Source organism: Neomonachus schauinslandi, chromosome 6 (assembly GCF_002201575.2).
Source record: "Neomonachus schauinslandi chromosome 6, ASM220157v2, whole genome shotgun sequence".
Taxonomy (NCBI): domain Eukaryota; kingdom Metazoa; phylum Chordata; class Mammalia; order Carnivora; family Phocidae; genus Neomonachus; species Neomonachus schauinslandi.
In genome coordinates, this window is record NC_058408.1 from 3,620,744 (window position 1) to 3,638,957 (window position 18,214).

General features: G+C 41.2%; 1 protein-coding gene and 1 pseudogene across 1 annotated transcript in view; one reads left to right on the top strand and one right to left on the bottom strand.

Annotated features, from left to right (window-relative positions):
- The window catches only part of IFI16 (interferon gamma inducible protein 16), a 93,493-nt gene that overhangs the window by 17,846 nt on the left and 57,433 nt on the right, over positions 1-18,214 (top strand). The gene's annotated exons all lie outside the window — the stretch shown is intronic.
- Positions 8,034-8,592, bottom strand: LOC110573535 (annotated as a pseudogene).

Genomic DNA, 18,214 nt, shown 5'->3' on the forward strand with positions numbered 1-18,214 from the left:
CTGCTCCCAGGGTTTCTGCTGGCACGCTGTCTCCTAGAGCTCCGACACTGACAAGTCCTGTTTATTCACGCTCAAGGCCACAGCTCTAGCAATACAGCCCTGAGACTGATGCATTCAGGGACGCATGGGGGTCTACCAGCATGTCTCTCCCATTTCTTGGAACACAGCACTAGTTTTTTGGAAATGAACACTGAGTTGGCCACTCAGCCCAGTGCACACTTGTTACAATGAAAAGCAGTTGTTGTTTCTGGCTTGCAGTGGTCATCCGTCTGCAATTTCAATGCTATGCAAGGTGGGCTTTGTTTTTCTTTTTTCTTTCTTTTTTTCTCTTTTTTACTATCATTATTTTCCTTGGTACTTAAGTGGTTAAAGGTATATTTAAATTTATTATTCTTCTATCTAGAGAGCAAACAAGATTTCCAAGATCAATATTATAAACTTCAGGAATGATTGTGAATGGGTTGTTCAAGTTACGTAAGGCAAGCCCTCCAATGTTTGCTCAATTTTCTTCTCCAACACACGGAATTAGAAGTCTTGACTTGCCAACTGGAACTTTGGCAGGTGATCGAATGCAAAAAACTAGGACTATCTTCTGACTCTCGATGGTGGTGAAGTCTTCCCACTTGGCAGGGTATGGATTGGGGGCCCTATTAATGCACATTCTCTCAAGATAGCTCCCTGAAAGTACTATAGAAAAAGATTCATTAGGCAAGTCTGGCATTTAATCAACTATGATTATCTATTTTTTGCCACAATGATCAATGACCAAAGAAAAATAGTCGATATTTGTGTATGTGAGATACAATCTTTTTAAGCCCAACTGAACTGTATCAGTAGTCATTTATTCACGTTTAAATAATGCATTTCCAACCAAGCTTGGATTCTGGTTGTGACGTGTCATCAGAATAAGAAATAGATTGGCTGCTATTGCCTGGGATGGAAATACATTCAACAGTTAAGCATATGATTAAACATTCAAGACTGTCGACTCTGCTTAATTATAGTTGGAAGGAGTATTTCAATCCATAAAAACTATTTGCACGCTGCTATCATCTTGACTCTTATATAATCAGCAGCTTCATAACCCTGCCATATTTGTCTCCTAGGATAGTCCCTTCACTTTGCCTTTATTATTCTGTGTGCATTCTCTTTTTTTTTTTTTTTAAAGATTTTATTTATTTATTTGTGAGAGAGAATGAGCGAGAGAGAGCACATGAGAGGGGGGAGGGTCAGAGGGAGAAGCAGACTCCCTGCCGAGCAGGGAGCCCGATGCGGGACTCGATCCCGGGACTCCAGGATCATGACCTGAGCCGAAGGCAGTCGCTTAACCAACTGAGCCACCCAGGCGCCCTCTGTGTGCATTCTCTTAAAGAGATCATTCCTATAGAGCAATTCTTTAACTGGTGAGTAATAGCCTCCCTAAGGTCCCTCTCTACCCTTTACCTTAAGACCAGCCTGATGCACCCACCTCAGCAGTGTTAAAATCTGTAATAAAGAATCACGGAAACCCACAGATGTCTGTGTCACCCTGGCAGGTCCTCCTTGGTTTTCGCTGACTTACTGCTGCTTTGATGGAACTATCCAGATGGTTTCCCAATTCAGACTTCAACTTCTTCTCCATCACCCTGGTGTGGATTAATGCAGTAAGTTTTTTCTCCTTTAGATGACTTCACAACATATGCCAGATGTAGCTGATCTTTGAGAGTCCCCCTGCCAGTCATGGCCTCATCCTTCGTGAAGATCGCACAGCAGGTTACAATACTGCCTGCTGATTCCTTCCATTTATTTGGCATCTTCAGATTCTCCAGGGTGTATCCCATGCCCTTCGTAGGATTAAAAAAAAAACAAGGAAAAGTATTTATCAGGCCTTCAACCCTTTTAGAGGCTTAGTGTTTTTTCAAATTCTGAAAGACTTGGTTATCGTATTTATATAAGGCAATTACACACGTTACACACTTGTTTTCTCTGTATAACTGAGAATGGCAAGAATAAAACTGAAATTCAGTCACTGAAGGGAAGGATTCCAGGCATAGGCAAGCAGACAAATAGTGCACAATTCATTTACAAATACTCTAGGAAGGATTCACGTAGTTGTTATGATTTTGTCCCTTTATCAGGCCCCTAGCATGTGCGTGGCAGGGCATTGAAGCCAAAGGATCTTTACAGCCGACTTCCTCCATCCAGGAGGTGGGCTCAAGTGCTGGTAATGACAGACTTCGATGGTCCCTCGCCTGCTGCCAGAGGGGGCCCCTGAAGGAGAAAGAAAGCGGGGAGAAGTGGCTGGATGACTCACCGCTCCCCTTTGAAACTGGAGCCCGGGTTAAGGGTGTTGGTATCTGCTGATCCACATTTAAGTTGGTATCTGCTGATCCACATCTGCTTGCCGGGTAAGAAAATTTCAGGCCCGTAACTCCTTGCAGCTACAGACCATTTTTTTCTTTTAACAGCAACAACAACAAAAAAAAAAATTAAGAAAAAAAACTTGGCTGTAATTTTTCATTGTGACTAAGATGTTTACAGGAAGGAAACTGTTCAGTTTCTCTGGCTGATGAAACTGAAAGTTATAGACATTGATGGGAGGAGTCTCAAATTATTTCATAAGGACACACTCCTGGCCTGAAGGACATCAAAGCTGGACACAGCCAGCCCTCGACAAGTGACTCTAGCCACTGCTTTTGCCTTGTCATCTTCCAAAACACTTCATCTTCCTCTGCTCCGCCCTTCACAAGACCCTAACATCCTGCAGGTCTGAGTCTGAGATCTTTACTGATTTCTCTTCCTGCTACTACAAGGCATGATTCTCTATTTCTCATGAAGGCTTCAGGATCTAGATACCAGAGTAGGAGATTTGCATTGCACGGGTCCTGTGACATTCTCCGTACAGACGGATCCAGGGCTTAGCTTGTCACCCCAAGTTCACAAGGGGAAGAATTCGGTCTGGTTCTTGGGGTGGGTGAGAAGTGGGGAAAAGGGATCAACTGTGTTCAGAAAAGTGAAAACCACTGTGGCTTCATCCTCATCCTTCATTTCCCTGGGGATAGAAGAGACATCCTGTATTCTACTACCACTGAGGCCTGAACACAGCATGTGACGATTGCAGATTTTAAAATTCATTCTGTGGGTGTTTACAGCATGGTTGATATTCAGAAGCGGGCCTTGGCTTTCTAGCCTGGAGGGGGCCCAGGGAACTTGCCGGCTGTGGTGGGAGCTGGGATAGGGGATAGGATGTTGGGATGAAAAAAGTATTATGCAATGATATTAAGTAAGAAAACACATCTGGACGTAAAACTATATTCTATGGTATTATCCCGATTTCACAAAACATGAGAACACCCACACACAGTAGAACATTTCTCAGGTTCAGGAGCACTCTCAGTCATGCACTTGGCGCCCAGTGTTTTCCTAAGCACTGTGGGTCTGCTCTGCCTTGAATGGCAGGACAATGTTTCAGGTTGAGGCAGACTCGCTCCCTGGGTTCCTCAAAGGCTGAGGCAAATCTGGTGATGCAAATTTATAGGAAGGAAGTGGCCAGAGTCAAATCTGTGAACTACCTTGCGAAATGCTTTACTCTTTCTGCAGAACCCAGTATACAACCGTTCCAGGTGTGCTCGAGAGGAAGGTAACATTTTCCTAAGTAGTACGTAAAGTTTTTTATTTAACCTTTTTAACTTTGGCGGTCAACTTAAAAAATATTTTCTGAATTTTTTTCTTTATTTTGTCTGTTTAATAAGTGAAAAATGCTAAAATCTTGAAACATAAGAAGGAATTTGTCAAATTTCCCATTCAGTTTTCCCCAATTTCTAATATAAATATTGCAAATATATCTATGTGTATATTTATATATATATAAGTATATATATATAAAAAGAGATAAAAATAAGCGACATAATACATCACACTATTTTAAGTAATACAAAGGAATATAAAATGATAACAAATAATATATTTTTATTACTATTAGGAAATACATAATTAGAACTGTTGTACATTTCAGGGTCCTGAAGTTTTCAGGCTGAGAACCCCTTGTAATAAAAAGACAGCTTAACAGGAGCAAAACAAATTTAATTTCATAGTATGAGGACCCCACAAGGAAACGAGCCACAGAGGCAGCTGGAGGCTTATAGACCATTCTGAGCTAAGGAGAGGGGCGGGTGTCTGAGGCTCCAAAGGGCCGGCAGGTGCTTCACAGGAGGATGAGAAGAGCGGATGTTTGGTCCCCAGTGTTTGCCCTGCCAGGCAGATGAGTCTCTCCATTATCTCTGGTAATCTCTCTCCTCCTGGTGCAGGGCCCCTTTCCAAATTCTCTCAGGCAGGTAGAAGGGAGGAAAAAACCTTATCCTGAGTCAGCTCCAGCTCCGCACATGCTGAAGTGGCCCAGTGGGGTGGCGCATCCTGCCGCCCTTCAGTGACGAAATCCCAGTTCTGCTGATGCTCTTTGTCTTACAGTCTATTTCTAATTAACTGACTGAGATAAAATTGTCTGATTAGATTACAGTTTGCATGACAAAATTTTCCCAACTTTCCTTCAACACTCAAACAACCTTTTGTCAACAACATGTTAAGTAGATTAAAAGAAAACACTTTGTGTCTTCAGGTTTTGCCCTTTATGTGTATTCTTTGAATGTTTTATTTTGGCTAACTTATGCCATCTTTATTTCAATTTTTTTTATTAAGTTTTATTTATTTATTTATTTATTTTGAGAGAGAGAGCATGAGAGGGGAGGGGCAGAGGGAGAGGGAGAGAATCTCAAGCAGACTCCATGCCCAGGACGGAGCCTGACGCAGGGCTGGACTGCGTAACACTGAGATCATGACCTGAGCCGAAATCAAGAGCCAGACACACAACCAACTGAGCCACCCGGGTGCCCCCTATTAAGTTTTAATTTTAATTCCAGTTAGTTAATGGTGCAGTCTCTGTGGAAATCGTTATTTCAATTTGTAAACCTTACTCTATGCTTCTTTCTCTCCTTCTTTGTCAACATTTTAACATGTGTATTCCCGTCGTCCCCCAAGGACAAGTAACTTTGTGAGCTCATCTGCATTCTCTCCTCACTACTCCTTAGCCCCGGTGTTAATACTCTCCATTTTCTTTCTCTTCAGTCAGGGCTTGGTTTATTTTTGAGACGGTGACAGACCTAATTAAGGTTGTTGTTCATTCTTACTTACCTTTCATCCTGAATCATTTCCTGGCTTTATTTACATGTTTTCTTATTAAATATTATTTCCAAAATAGTGTTTTGGTGGGTGTCTTTTTCTTTTTTCTTGCAAATCTTCTGGTTGTTAATTGTGCTGATTAATACCAGACAATCACTTTTTAGGTCCTTACATTAAAATATAATTTTGGCTAGTATAAAACTCTAGTTTCAAAATGATTTTTCCTTTGACATAAGTTGGGGACACCTCTCTGAAGCCATTAGGGTTACACAGGGTTTGGAATTCCTATTTTGAGTAACAAAGGGTATTTAATTCATGCCCTATACATAGTGCATTACATAAATGGCTCAGTGGGATCCAGGTAATGACTCCCAAACCCAACGTTCTGATACAACCCAACGGCAAAACAAGTCAAGCCACTAATAAAGTAATCCCATTCCATAAATGCTGTGATCTTGCTCTTGGGAACAAGTCAAAGTCCAGCAAGAAAACAATGGTGTGGGCACATGGACACAAAGAATGTGGTCCAACATCAAGTTTATTACTCTGGTAGGGCTGCCAGAGCAAAGAAACCCAGAGCCTAGATCAGTACCTTCCTCACAGGGGCTCTCAATAAATATATTTACTCAATGAAGAAATAAAACTCAAGTACTAAGAGATGAATCAGCACAGCTAATAAAGGACAAATAAGGGTCATATATATATACATATATGTATGCATATATATATGCATATATATATACTTCATCTCATATTCAAAACCATTAAGCAGAAAAAAAAATCTACTTTCCTTCAAACAATGGAAGACACAATCGTACAAACAAGAGTCGTACATGACATCAGAATAATGGAGTCCATCCCAGGAGCCTCTGGGGATGGTGGCAAACAGTGCGTTCTCAGCTAGGTCATCCCCTGTATTTTCAGATACTTACACAAACCCCACACACCAGTTGCTTCAACAAAGTGCCCTCTTACTGTCCCCATTCCTTACACCTCCTTGAAATCTACTTACAGTGTGATCCAATCCTGAAAGGGCTTCTCATCTAATCTTGGACTAAATACAATTCCTTTGCCACATCTCTCATTCCTTTATCAAGCGTGCAATTGGACACACCACCAGTTTCTATGTCTTTTGCTATTTACAAGGCATATGTTCATTAAATGATTCCTGACTTCAAGAGGATTCTTGTCTTTGGTTGGTCCAGGTTCAGAGGGATGGTGTGGCGAGACGGTCAGACATGTAGAGGGGGCCACTGACATCGGCTCACTCTTTGTGCTCCGGTGCCCATTCCCACCTCTCACTTCTGCCCACCGACACCCCTCCCGCTTATGCTGCACCTTTCATGCTCCTTCCCAGGCCATGGATTTTTAACATGTGCTACTTTGCTACTTTTCTTTTGCTTGCAGTCCTTTTGTCTTGTCTATTCTTTGTCCCAGTCTTTTCCAATGCTGACCCAATCCACTTTGGGTTAAGTCCTCCCTGATGCCCCACCCAGAAGAGCTCGGAGCCTTTTTTTTTTTTTTTTAAGATTTATTTATTTTAGAGAGAGTGTGTGCGCATGCAAGCAGGGGGAGGGGCAGAGGGAGAGAAAATCCCCAAGCGGACTCTCCACTGAGCATGGAGCCTGACTCGGGGCCAAAATCATGACCTGAGCCCAAATCAAGAGTCAGACTTAACCGACTGAGCCACCCAGGTGCCCGAGCTCAGATCCTCTTACTGCCTCCTTTCATAGGCCTCTTTATTTTCTGTTAGTGAATTTGTAACAACTAATAAATCTATGGTTTTCTTTCCTACTAGAAATAAATTCAGATCATAGATACCCTCTGTTCAAAGGAAACAGAAGACATGTTGGAATAGTGAGCTCACTCCTGTGTGCATTAAATCCTGTCCCAGACCATAGCACCCAGGCGATGCTGTCAGCTCTGCAGTTACCTCCATGCAGGGCACAGAAGCCTGTATCCAGAGCGAAAGGGCAGGCGAATTGAGAGACAGGGGTGCTAAGTCCCTGCCTTATTATCCAGGGTCTAACCCAAGCCCAGGCTGCTCTCCGACCGAGGTTACCAGCCTCGGCCCCCACCCCATACATGCCAGTTGAAGACAGACCGCTTGTATACCAGCTTTCTCAATTAAAAACTGGGTATTTTTATTTTTAGTTCCAAGAATTTGTATTTCTCTTAGTAGTTTTAAAGGTTTTATTTGTGGGACAGACCAAGCATCCTGTGTCTTTTTGTCATCCTGGTAGGGGTAGCCATAGATGGAGCCCATGTCTGGTCATTACCAGTTCACACGCCACTTTAATGACTTTTGTGAGTACGTTAGGACGACCCAACTTTTCTCCTGCGTGCTGGCTTGGAAAGGTCCATGTCTCCTTGGTAAGATCCCACCTGCCTAAGTGGGTGACACAGGAATATTTGTTTCCTCGAACCACTTGAGCCCAGAAAGGAAGGGTGATGTGCCTCCATGACACACCATAGGTGTACATCTAAACACACCATACCATCATTTCTTCTTCTTTTTTTTAATAAAGGAAAGGTAACTGTTTATTACTAGAGAGAAAAATGTATACAAGAAAGCCTAGATTCTTTTTCCTCATGCACTACTTTTGTAATAAAGTTCCAGATATCAACTTTGAAGATATTTACAAGGATAAATTTTTCTTAACATGTGACCATTTACTGTATGATGGATATTTTTTCATAGAAATCATATATGAAAATGGGAATATATTCTTACAGTTTACAAGAAGCTTAGAACATTGTATTAACAGAAGATGATATATTTTACTGCAAAATATTATAAAAGTGATACATAAATGTTTAATTACTTGATTTGAACAGGGGAATGAAAAAAAAAAAAAACAGTAAGACAGGCCTGGCTTTTAAGATTTTTTGTGTTCAATTCGTTCTACTTTCACATCATCTCCAATTAGCTGATACACGTAAGTGACAACTGTAGAAGCCTGGATGTCCATCAACACAAATGAAGGAATAATGTTTGTTTCCAAGGCATTATATGCTCCAGTGGCAGAACCTGGGTTAATGTAGAATTTATTTTCATGCTCAAATGCTTCAAGTTTGCGTGTGTGTCCCGAGATAAGAATGTCCACATCAAACTGCCTCTGCAACAGAGCGTGGCTGGCCCTACCTCCCCATGGAATAACTTGATGCCCATGGATCAAACCAATTTTGAACTGTCCAACCATCACAACTTTCTGTTCTGGATAATTCAGATGCTCATCGAGGTCTCCTCTCACAATATGAACATCACCAGCAAGAATCTTGAGATAGTCATAACTCTCTGGTGCAAAGGTTTCCAGTACAGAGAATATGCTGAATCTTTCCTGGCACCAGCAGTTTTTTTAATTTAGCCGGCAAACTGTTGTACTGGTGTGGGACGTGCAGGTCTCCTAATACCAACACTAATCTGTGCCCAGCCATCTGTCATTGGGCTCCGCTCAGTCACCACCATCACCTCCACCTTATTCCTCGGGCTCCTCAGCCACCATCATTTCTTCTTAAGTGTCCAGCCACTCCCAGAGGAGGCCTGCAAAATGATGCTGGAACACTTTCTGTATGAGCCACTAGGTGAACAGGAAATCCTTGCTCTTGTTCTTCATGGGTTCTGCCAAAGATTTTTGTCTATGATATGGGTTCCTGATGCTTCTGGATTCAGAACTAGAAGCAGACCACCTGTACCTTTTATTTCTTCTGTCATGTCTCTCTTCAAACCAAGAACACAGAAGGGCATGAATGAACATGGAATGAGGGATGGTAGTCTACAAGGCATTACGCTGAAGGGAAAAATAATCACTTGCCATTTTGAAATATTATGCAACCAAACTTTATCTTTGAGATCTCTAAATTCAATTGTTGTGATGGAAACATTTTATTTAACGGATTTTTAAAAGGTAATAGTCAAGCCATTCCTGTTGATGGGATTGCAATCCTACAAATGACAGATGTGAATAGAGAGGCTTTTTTTTATAAGGTGCTTCTCATAACTCCTTAATCTGGGATTTCTCTCAGCAGGGTCATCATAAACCATAAAACAATTGTACATCAGAGAAGACACACAAACTCTTAACAGACAGTAAAATGACAATAACACTAATGTTATTTGCATTTATTGAGCATCTAAGGCAGGGGAAGGGGTAGAACTCCAAGACCAGTGTTCTTTCTTTACACATCTCATTTTTTTCTTTATTACATGCCCCCATGAGCACTCTATTGTTGCTGTCATTTCACATCTGAGAATACTGAGGCTCACAGAGTTTAAAAGTCTTCCTCAAGACCACAAACTTAGTGAGAGAGCCAGAATTCAAATCCAGCCTTGAACTCTAAAATGTGAGCAGTTGGTGGGCATATAATGCTTCCAGCATCAAAATACAATTGTTACATTGGCCGCAATTTATTTTGAAAATGTTCACAATACAATGATCTGCTTGTTTGTTTGTTTTTGTTAACTCAGCTTCTGTGAGTCCAATGAGGAAGGTGGTGCTTGGTGTGGCAACGGACATTTTAATCATTCCACCTGCAGGAACTTCCAGTAGCTGTCTCCTACCCCTTCACCAACAGGTGGCATTATGCAAATTAGATTTCTGAATGCCAGATGGTAACACAGTGGCAAATTAACCTCAAAATATGAATATTATAAAAGGGCTTTCATTAGTGGTATTGAAGGTAGTCGACACATAGGATTTTGCATACCCATGGTAGGAGAGAATCCATATGCGTAGGTGGAACCTTGAATTGTCCTGAATATAGTTGATGGGCTAAAAGATGTGGCTGTCGGTTGTAGACTGCAAAGGCAGCAGAGTCTTACCTCTAGAATTGTGGCTTTGAGGGAATTCCTTCCACAAGCTGATGATAAGAACACACCAAGGAATGGAGAGCTATTATTTCCTGAAGCCTGAAGATCGAAGGACAGAACTAATTTGGAGGGGTTGGTTAGTGTGAAAGATATAGTTGATAAATGTCCAGAAGTGCGGAATACTTTGTTCTAAGACTAGTTTCCTTATAACCTGGGAGGGTTATCAACTAAAGAATAACCTTGAGAATTCTGTGTGACCCAGTGGTTCAGGCCAGTTTTCAGCTTAGGTAGAGCAGCACCCATCTCAGAATGATGAAATTTCAATCACGTGGTCCTGTAACATCTTAGAGTGAGTGTTCAATACTCGTTAGAGTGGGAGAGGAGGAGGTGGCGAGGGTATCTGAAAATGTACTATTATTGCTGAGAAAATGGCAGAGTGAAGATTCTATTTTAAAAAGGAAGGATGAAATTAAAATATACTGTATTTCATCTGATTTTAAAAACAATGAGCGAGAAAAAGAACTCAAAAAGCTCTTTTTCTCCAGATGTTCTCCTTATTTGTATATGGAAAACTCACTAGAATGTCCTCCTAAAAGCCTGGATGCCATTAACAATGATGAGTATGAAGATCAAATCTAAGTATGAAAAAAATACATATATATATATGAGAGAAATTCAGTGATAGATATACCAGCTATTGCTGCTAGGGAATAGAGTCCTAATGGGTGCTTTTTATTTTCTTTTTTATACTTTTTGGTGCCATCCTATGGCCATATTTTGCATGTATAACTTTTATAATTTGGAAAAAATAGTAAACTTTTTTTTTTTCTAAAGGAGTGCTATAACAGGAGTCTAACTCATTGGTATGTTGCTCAAAAGCAAATCGTCTGTGGCCTGCAGATTTGGGTGGGACACCCAGGTCCCAAGCAGTATTTGCATTTATACTTTGGGTGTGATCTTGACAAGGTAAGGCTGGGGTCAAGAACAGGCACGTTTGAATGGGCTGTGCCCTGCTCAGAGAAAGCCAGCTGAGGGCACATGTTAGCACAGAAACTCTCTGTGCTTCAGTTGCCAAGCCCTGTGTCCTAGGGAAGAATTGCTTTAGCTCAGAACAATCTATTCAGAATTGGTGTCCCTGAGGGGGCATAATGGCTCATTGGTCTGTCAAATGAGGCACCTTCTGGCAGTTTGCATGAAGGCGCTTCTCTGTTTCACGTGATTCTAGCCCTGTGTGACGTGGGATAACTGGCTGCATTCCTTTAGTCAAGCCCCAACAGCTCAGTAGCTGTGCAACCATATTTCCTGGTTCTCATGCTGCACAAAGGTGGATTCCATCAGGAAGTTGCCCCAGGCAAAGATCTGCATCAGGCAAGCACTGAAAAAGCATTAGTTTCCTAATAGAGTACAATGGCAGAAAGTAGGTATCCCCAAACTGACATTTACGGTCTATTTCTTGATCCCATATTTACCACCTGGTGTTTTGCAATTATTTTGTGTCACTTAGTCTCCAGCCTAGCCATAGATGGTTGATAGTTTTCTCCTCTTTACTCTCCTTATATGAGAAAAGCAAGGAACGGAAAGGTGAAATCACTTTCTCCTAATGATACTCAGATTCAATCCCAGTCCTCGGTTGAGAATCAGGCTGTGGTCCTGGTTTGTGGTAGGTGTGTGAGGGGGAGGGAAGGAGGATGAGGTGGAAGCTGTGAAGGATGGAATGGGATGTCTCCCTCTGGGAAGGTCCAAGGCTGTTTATGTGCAGCTAATCTAAAAGTGGCATTACAGATCTGCCTTCATGGTTTGGGGCCAAGGTCTGTGGAAAAAGAATGAGTTGTTCTTGCTTGTACCACCTCCTTTCTGATGGTGGGTCATATTCTGGAGGCTTAGATGCCAAGAGTAAAATATAGACTTATTTTTATCTCCTTGCCCGACACCATTCTATAACATTCATATTATTTATTGCGCTTTGCCACATACTGCAACTCATCCTTGGGACCAACATAAAGTAGGGGAGAAGCTGGAACTTCCCCCTAGATTTGAAGGATCATCTTTCAGCCAGAGTGCATATCTCAAGTTATTAATTCATTAATGTGCTGTCAAGAAAAATATCTACTGCCCACATTAGAGTGTAAGCTCTCCAGAACTTGGATTTGTTTTCAACTCCCAGTTTTATCACCAGAACCTAAAAGAGTTCCTGTTGCCTATTAGGAGCTCAATGTATATTTACTGAAATGACACATGGATGGATGGGTGAATGACATGCAGGCTCCTCACCGAGACCACCATAATGCAGCTGTATAATCTGGCTTCGTGCCCCAGGCTGATGGCCAAGTTATATTTCATCATGAAAAGCCAAATTCCAGTCGTGGTCAATTATTTGAGATACTCTTGGGCAGAAGAAGGGGTAAAAAGTTATTGGATGTTGTTTCTGATAGAAATGAGTAGTTCTGGGCTAAAAATAACAAGACAATCTATGACTTTAAACTTTGAGTTTACTAGAAAGAAGAATGATTTAATCATTAGAGCTGTTTAAGAGCAATGAGCTGTCTTAGGAGGCAGTGGGTTCTCTGTCACTACCTCTCACTGTAGAAAGTGGCCGGCTCTCTATCAGGGGAATACGGAGAGGTCTCTGCCCTCTGAAGAAGAGAAACTAGCCTTCCACAGGTAAGTTAGTTCCATGAAACAGGTGTCTCAGGAGGTATGCAGATCAAGTCTCCCTTCCGTGTTGATAGCATGGGAGAGACACAGACTCCAGAGAGATGGAGACACCACATCGTGTCCCCCAGCATGGCAACCATTGTATCTCACACACAGTGGTACCAAGGAAGCATTGGTGGTACTAAGGATCTCACTTTCCCTAACAATCAGGTGTACATTTCTATGTATTATCTCATTTATAATTTTCAACCTTCTGCTTTAATCTTACAGAGCTTTCACAGACCCTGATCACATCTCCTGTGAGCTCTACGTCCTCACGTTCTTCATCTGTCTGCCTGTAGCAGTCTGTCCCATCTATTGATTATTGACTCTGTCTCCACTCATGGTTTGTCCAGGTCTCCTCTACCTTCTATGAGGTGAAGTCATCGGGCAAAACAGCACACAGCACTCTGAATGTGGACAGGCAGTGGCTATGCAGAGACAACATTCCACAAAGGAAAAGTGAAATCCACAGGGAACAGAACAAAACCTGGTTTCCTACCAGAATAGTTCAGGGCAGTACAGATAAATGTTTCCATCCAACGTAGGCCTAAAAATAACTTAGGAAGAAATTTTAGAGCCATAAAGAAATGTAATTGACTTCCTGTATGAGGCTATTGGTCAGCTTCGTGCAATTATGTGTAATTACTGCCATGCTGAGACCATCTCTAAGAGCTACAACTTCTAATTTCAGATAGAAAATACAAAGCAAGATTTGTGAGTTTTATTATTACATGCTGGGGCATTGGTCTGTTCTCCTTGATCTTGGGAAGGGTCCTCTCTGCCTCTAGAACACAAATGCTTGTTTCATTCCCCAGATTAGGGAAGTTCTCAGCTATGATTTGCTCAAATATATCTTCTAGTCCTCTCTCTCTCTCCACTCCCTCTGGGATTCCAATAATTCTGAAATTGGAACATTTCATGCCATCACTTATTTCTCTAATTGTTTTCATGGATTTTAAGCTGTTTGTTCCAGGCCTCCTCTGGTTCCTTCTTTTCTATCAGTTCGTCTTCTAGATCACTAATTCGTTCTTCTGCCTAGTTTACCCTAGCTGTTAAAGTATCTAGATTAGATTGGATCTCATTGATAGCATTTTTAAGTTCTGCCAGATCAGCTCTCATTTCTGCCCTTAGAGAATCTATGTTGCCATTGTTTTCTCCATCCTAGCTATTGTCTTCATAACTGTTACCCTGAAGTCTATATCCATATCCATTTGTTCTGTGGCAAAGGTCACAGTCTCTGAGTCTTTCCTATTTTGGGGGTTCCTCCTCTTTGTCATTCTCTTGAGAGGTGGTTGGGGGAATGTACAGAGTCCAAATTATTGACCCCAACCCAAGCAAAATGCACCTGTTTTATAGGGACCTTAGGGTTGTTGGCCTCTTGTTCTTCCAGCCTGTCTTCTGGGGGAGGGGCCTGCCACGCTGTTACTCAGGTAACCCTGTTTGGGCAGAGTTGCCCTGCCCCCTGTGGGGGGCAATGGGCTCAGTGAAAACCATTTTTGGGAGGCTTTTGTTCTCTGGCAGCTTTCCCTGGCAGTTTTCCACGTCTCTTCCAGGAGTCAGAAGAGAAGTGACCGTATCCAAACCTCTGCCTCAGAACAGAGAGATCTCAGTCTGTTCTTCAGTGAGCTCACCAGGCCACTCTCTCTCCATTTCTGTCTGTGCTGCTATAAACTGCAACGTGCTGGGTTGTGTGCCCCACAGCAGCACTCCCAGCCCTGGCTTCCAGGTCCAGGCACGTCTCTGTCCTTTGTGCTTCTAAAACCGCCAGCCACCCCCAGTGCTGGGGGCATCACGTTGCCTGATTTCAAGCTATATTACAAAGCTGTGATCACCAAGACAGCATGGTACTGGCACAAAAGCAGACACATAGACCAATGGAACAGAATAGAGAGCCCAGATATGGACCCTCAACTCTATGGTCAAATAATCTTTGACAAAGCAGGAAAAAATATGCAATGGAAAAAAGACAGTCTCTTCAATAAATGGTGCTTGGAAAGTTGGACAGATACATACAGAAGAATGAAACTCGACCATTCTCTTACATCATACCCAAAAATAGACTCTAAATGGATGAAAGACCTCAGTGTGAGACAGGAATCCATCAAAATCCTAAGGAGAACATAAGCACATCTCCAAAGGCAAGAGAAACAAAAACAACAATGAACTTTTGGGACTTCATCAAAATAAAAAGCTCTGCATAGCAAAGGAAACAATCAACAAAACAGGCACCCCATGGAATGGGAGAAGATATTGCAAATGACACTACAAACAAAGGGCTGATATCCAAGATCTGTAAAGAACTTCTCAAACTCAACACCACAAAAGCAAATAATCGAGTCAAAAAAATGGGCAGAAGACATGAACAGACACTTCTCAAAAGGAGACATACAAATGGCTAACAGACACATGAAAAAATGTTCATCATCATTAGTCATCAGGGAAATTCAAATCAAAACCACATTGAGATACCACCTTACATCAGTTAGAATGGCAAAAACTGACAAGGCAAGAAACAACAAATGTTGGAGAGGTTGTGGAGAAAGGGGAACCCTCTTACACTGTTGGTGGAAATGCAAGTTGGTACAGCCACTTTGGAAAACAGTGTGGAGGTTCCTCAAGATGTTAAAAATAGAGCTACCGTATGACCCAGCAATTGCACTCCTGGGTATTTACCCCAAAGATACAGATGTAGTGAAAAGAATGGCCATATGCACCCCAATGTTCATAGCAGCAACGTCCACAATAGCCAAACTGTGGAAAGAGCCTAGATGCCCTTCAACAGATGAATGGGTAAAGAAGATGTGGTCCATATATACAATGGAATATTACTCAGCCATCAGAAAGGGTGAATACCCACTATTTGCATCAACATGGATGGAACTGGAGGGGATTATGCTAAGCAAAATAAGTCAAACAGAGAAAGTCAACTATCATATGGTTTCACTTATTTGTGGAATATAAGGAATAGCATGGAGGACATTAGGATAAGGAAGGGAAAAATGAAGGGGAGAAATCAGAGGGGGAGTGGAACCATGAGAGACTATGGACTCTGAGAAACAAACTGAGGGTTTTGTGGGGGGGATGGGTTAGCCCGGTGATGATATTAAGGATGGCACCTATTGCGTGAAGCACTGGGCATTATATGCAAACAACGAATCGTGGATCACTACATCAAAAACTAATGATGTACTGTATGGTGACTAACATAATATAATAAAAAGAAAAAAGAAAGAAAGAAAATACAATGCAAGCACAATTGGTCCCTTCTCTAAAGTGCCTTAGATACTACATGGCAGTCTATACATGCACAGCACTATGGGCTTATATAATCACTTATATGGTTTCATTTAGACTTCATAGAAATCATCAGAGAGAAGCCATGTTATTCAGGCCATACACAGACACAGACACACACACACACACACACACACAATACTATATAAAAGCGTCACAGTTTTTGCTGTAATTTAGAATTGATCTCAGAATCTTAAATTTGCTACATTTGTCATTGGCTGGAGAAGGAGAGAGACCATACTAGGAAGTATTTCTTCCACAAACTTTCTACCATCTTGCATGTCGATAATTTTTTTGTTTCTTTTCCTTCTGACGCTCATGAGGTGTTATCTTAAACATTTTAAGAATACAGAAACATTTATCTGGGTGCATAAGAGTTTCTTCTCTTGGGCCAAAGATTCTTAAGCCTTAACCTGAAACTAAAAGGAAACATAACTCTTAAGTCAAACCTTTCTATCATTTGTAAATTATTTTCCTCTTCTCAAAGTTCCAATTCATTTTGTCCTTACAGCTGAGTAAATGTGAGTAAATTATGGTTTCAGTAATTTGTGGTAAGAATCCCCCAAAATTAGATATTTATGGTGGGTTGGAAGTTCAATATTAGCAACAGTAAAGAATCTTATCTCCAATTTTAGAATAGAATAATATCAGGGAAAGTCTTGAGAGCAAAAAGAAGTCTGAAAATAAAGCAGAATAAAGGAACTCTTGTTTCAGCAAGGATCATCAGAGAAGGCTTCCCAGAGGATGGTCTATCTTAGATGAAGTGATCAAATAAAGAATGGGAATGGCAAAGATAAAGGCAGAGTGATGGGAAAATATGCATTGTCCATTAGATTGAGGGTCAGAGAATAGGAGCTCGGGTGAGCCAGAAGCTGATGCATTCATGTAATTTCCCTGCATCGTGGTATGAAGATGAGATTAAAGGTGCCAGTTTGAGACATGGATACAGGACAGAACTGATCACTCTCTTCTCTGGCCCCAACACTGAGTCTCGTTTTTATTCCACTCGAAGTAGAGAGAACACCCACAGGGCTATGGATGCCCTTTCTGTCACCGGAATTGTTTGCACGTTATGGTATTGTTTGGGGGCAAAAGAAAGAATACAAGAAGTTAAAACTGAGACACAGATTTGCAAATGCCAGGGAAGAAGAGCTATGTGGGAGAAGCATTCACGTTAGAGAGGAAAGAACATCACCTTATAATTTAAATGAATTCCCACTTGGTGCTAGTGCACTAACTTCCCCTCATCCTAATGTGTCTGTAGCATTTAATCTTCCTGTAGCCATATTATATATCAAGATAGTCACATTTTGTAGAGGAATAAGAACACTATGAAACAGAATAATACAGAAAAGGTAGATGGAGTGGAGGAAGGAAAATGTTACAACATCAAGTGTGAAGTAATAGATCATCATCCCTTTTTCTGCTTTTAACTGAGAGTAACAAGCCAGAGGTCAAAGCTTATATATGAAATTCAGAGTTTCATATAGGTGAGAGCCGTATAGACAAATATTAGTTTTCCAAAGAGGCAAAAAAAAAAATTGTGTAGGCTTTGGGAAAACTATATTCCTGTGGTTTTACACATAAAGCTCAGCTGACACCAGATGAGAATCTCAACAATGTGCTAATATTTTAGATGAAGAATTTTATTAGAGATATTAAAGACATGTAAGCTTACCTTCATATAGGCTTTATTTTTTTTTCTTTCAAGATTTTATTTAAATTCTAGTTAGTTAACATACAGTATTAGTTTCAGGGGTAGAATTTAGTGATTCATCACTTACATATAACACCCAGTGCTCATCACAACAAGTGCCCTCCTTAATGCCCATCACCCATTTACTCCATCCTCCCACCCACCTTCCCTCCAGCAATCCTCAGTTTGTTTCCTATGATTAAGAGTCTCTTATGGTTTGCCTCCCTTTCTGTTTTTATCTTTTTTTACTTTTCCTTCCCTTCCTGTATGTTCATCTGTTTTGTTTCTTAAATTCCACATCTGAGTGAAATCATATGGTATTTGTCTTTCTCTGATTGACTTACTTCACTTAGCATAATGCCCTCTAGTTTCATCCATGTCGTTGCAAATTTCATTCTTTTTGATGGCTGAGTAATATTCCATTGTATATATGAACCACATCTTCTTTATCCATTCATCTGTTGAAGGACATCTCAGGTCCTACCACAGTTTGGTTATTGTGGACATTGCTGCTATAAACATTGGGACGCAGGTGCCCCTTTGAATCACTGTGTTTGTATCCT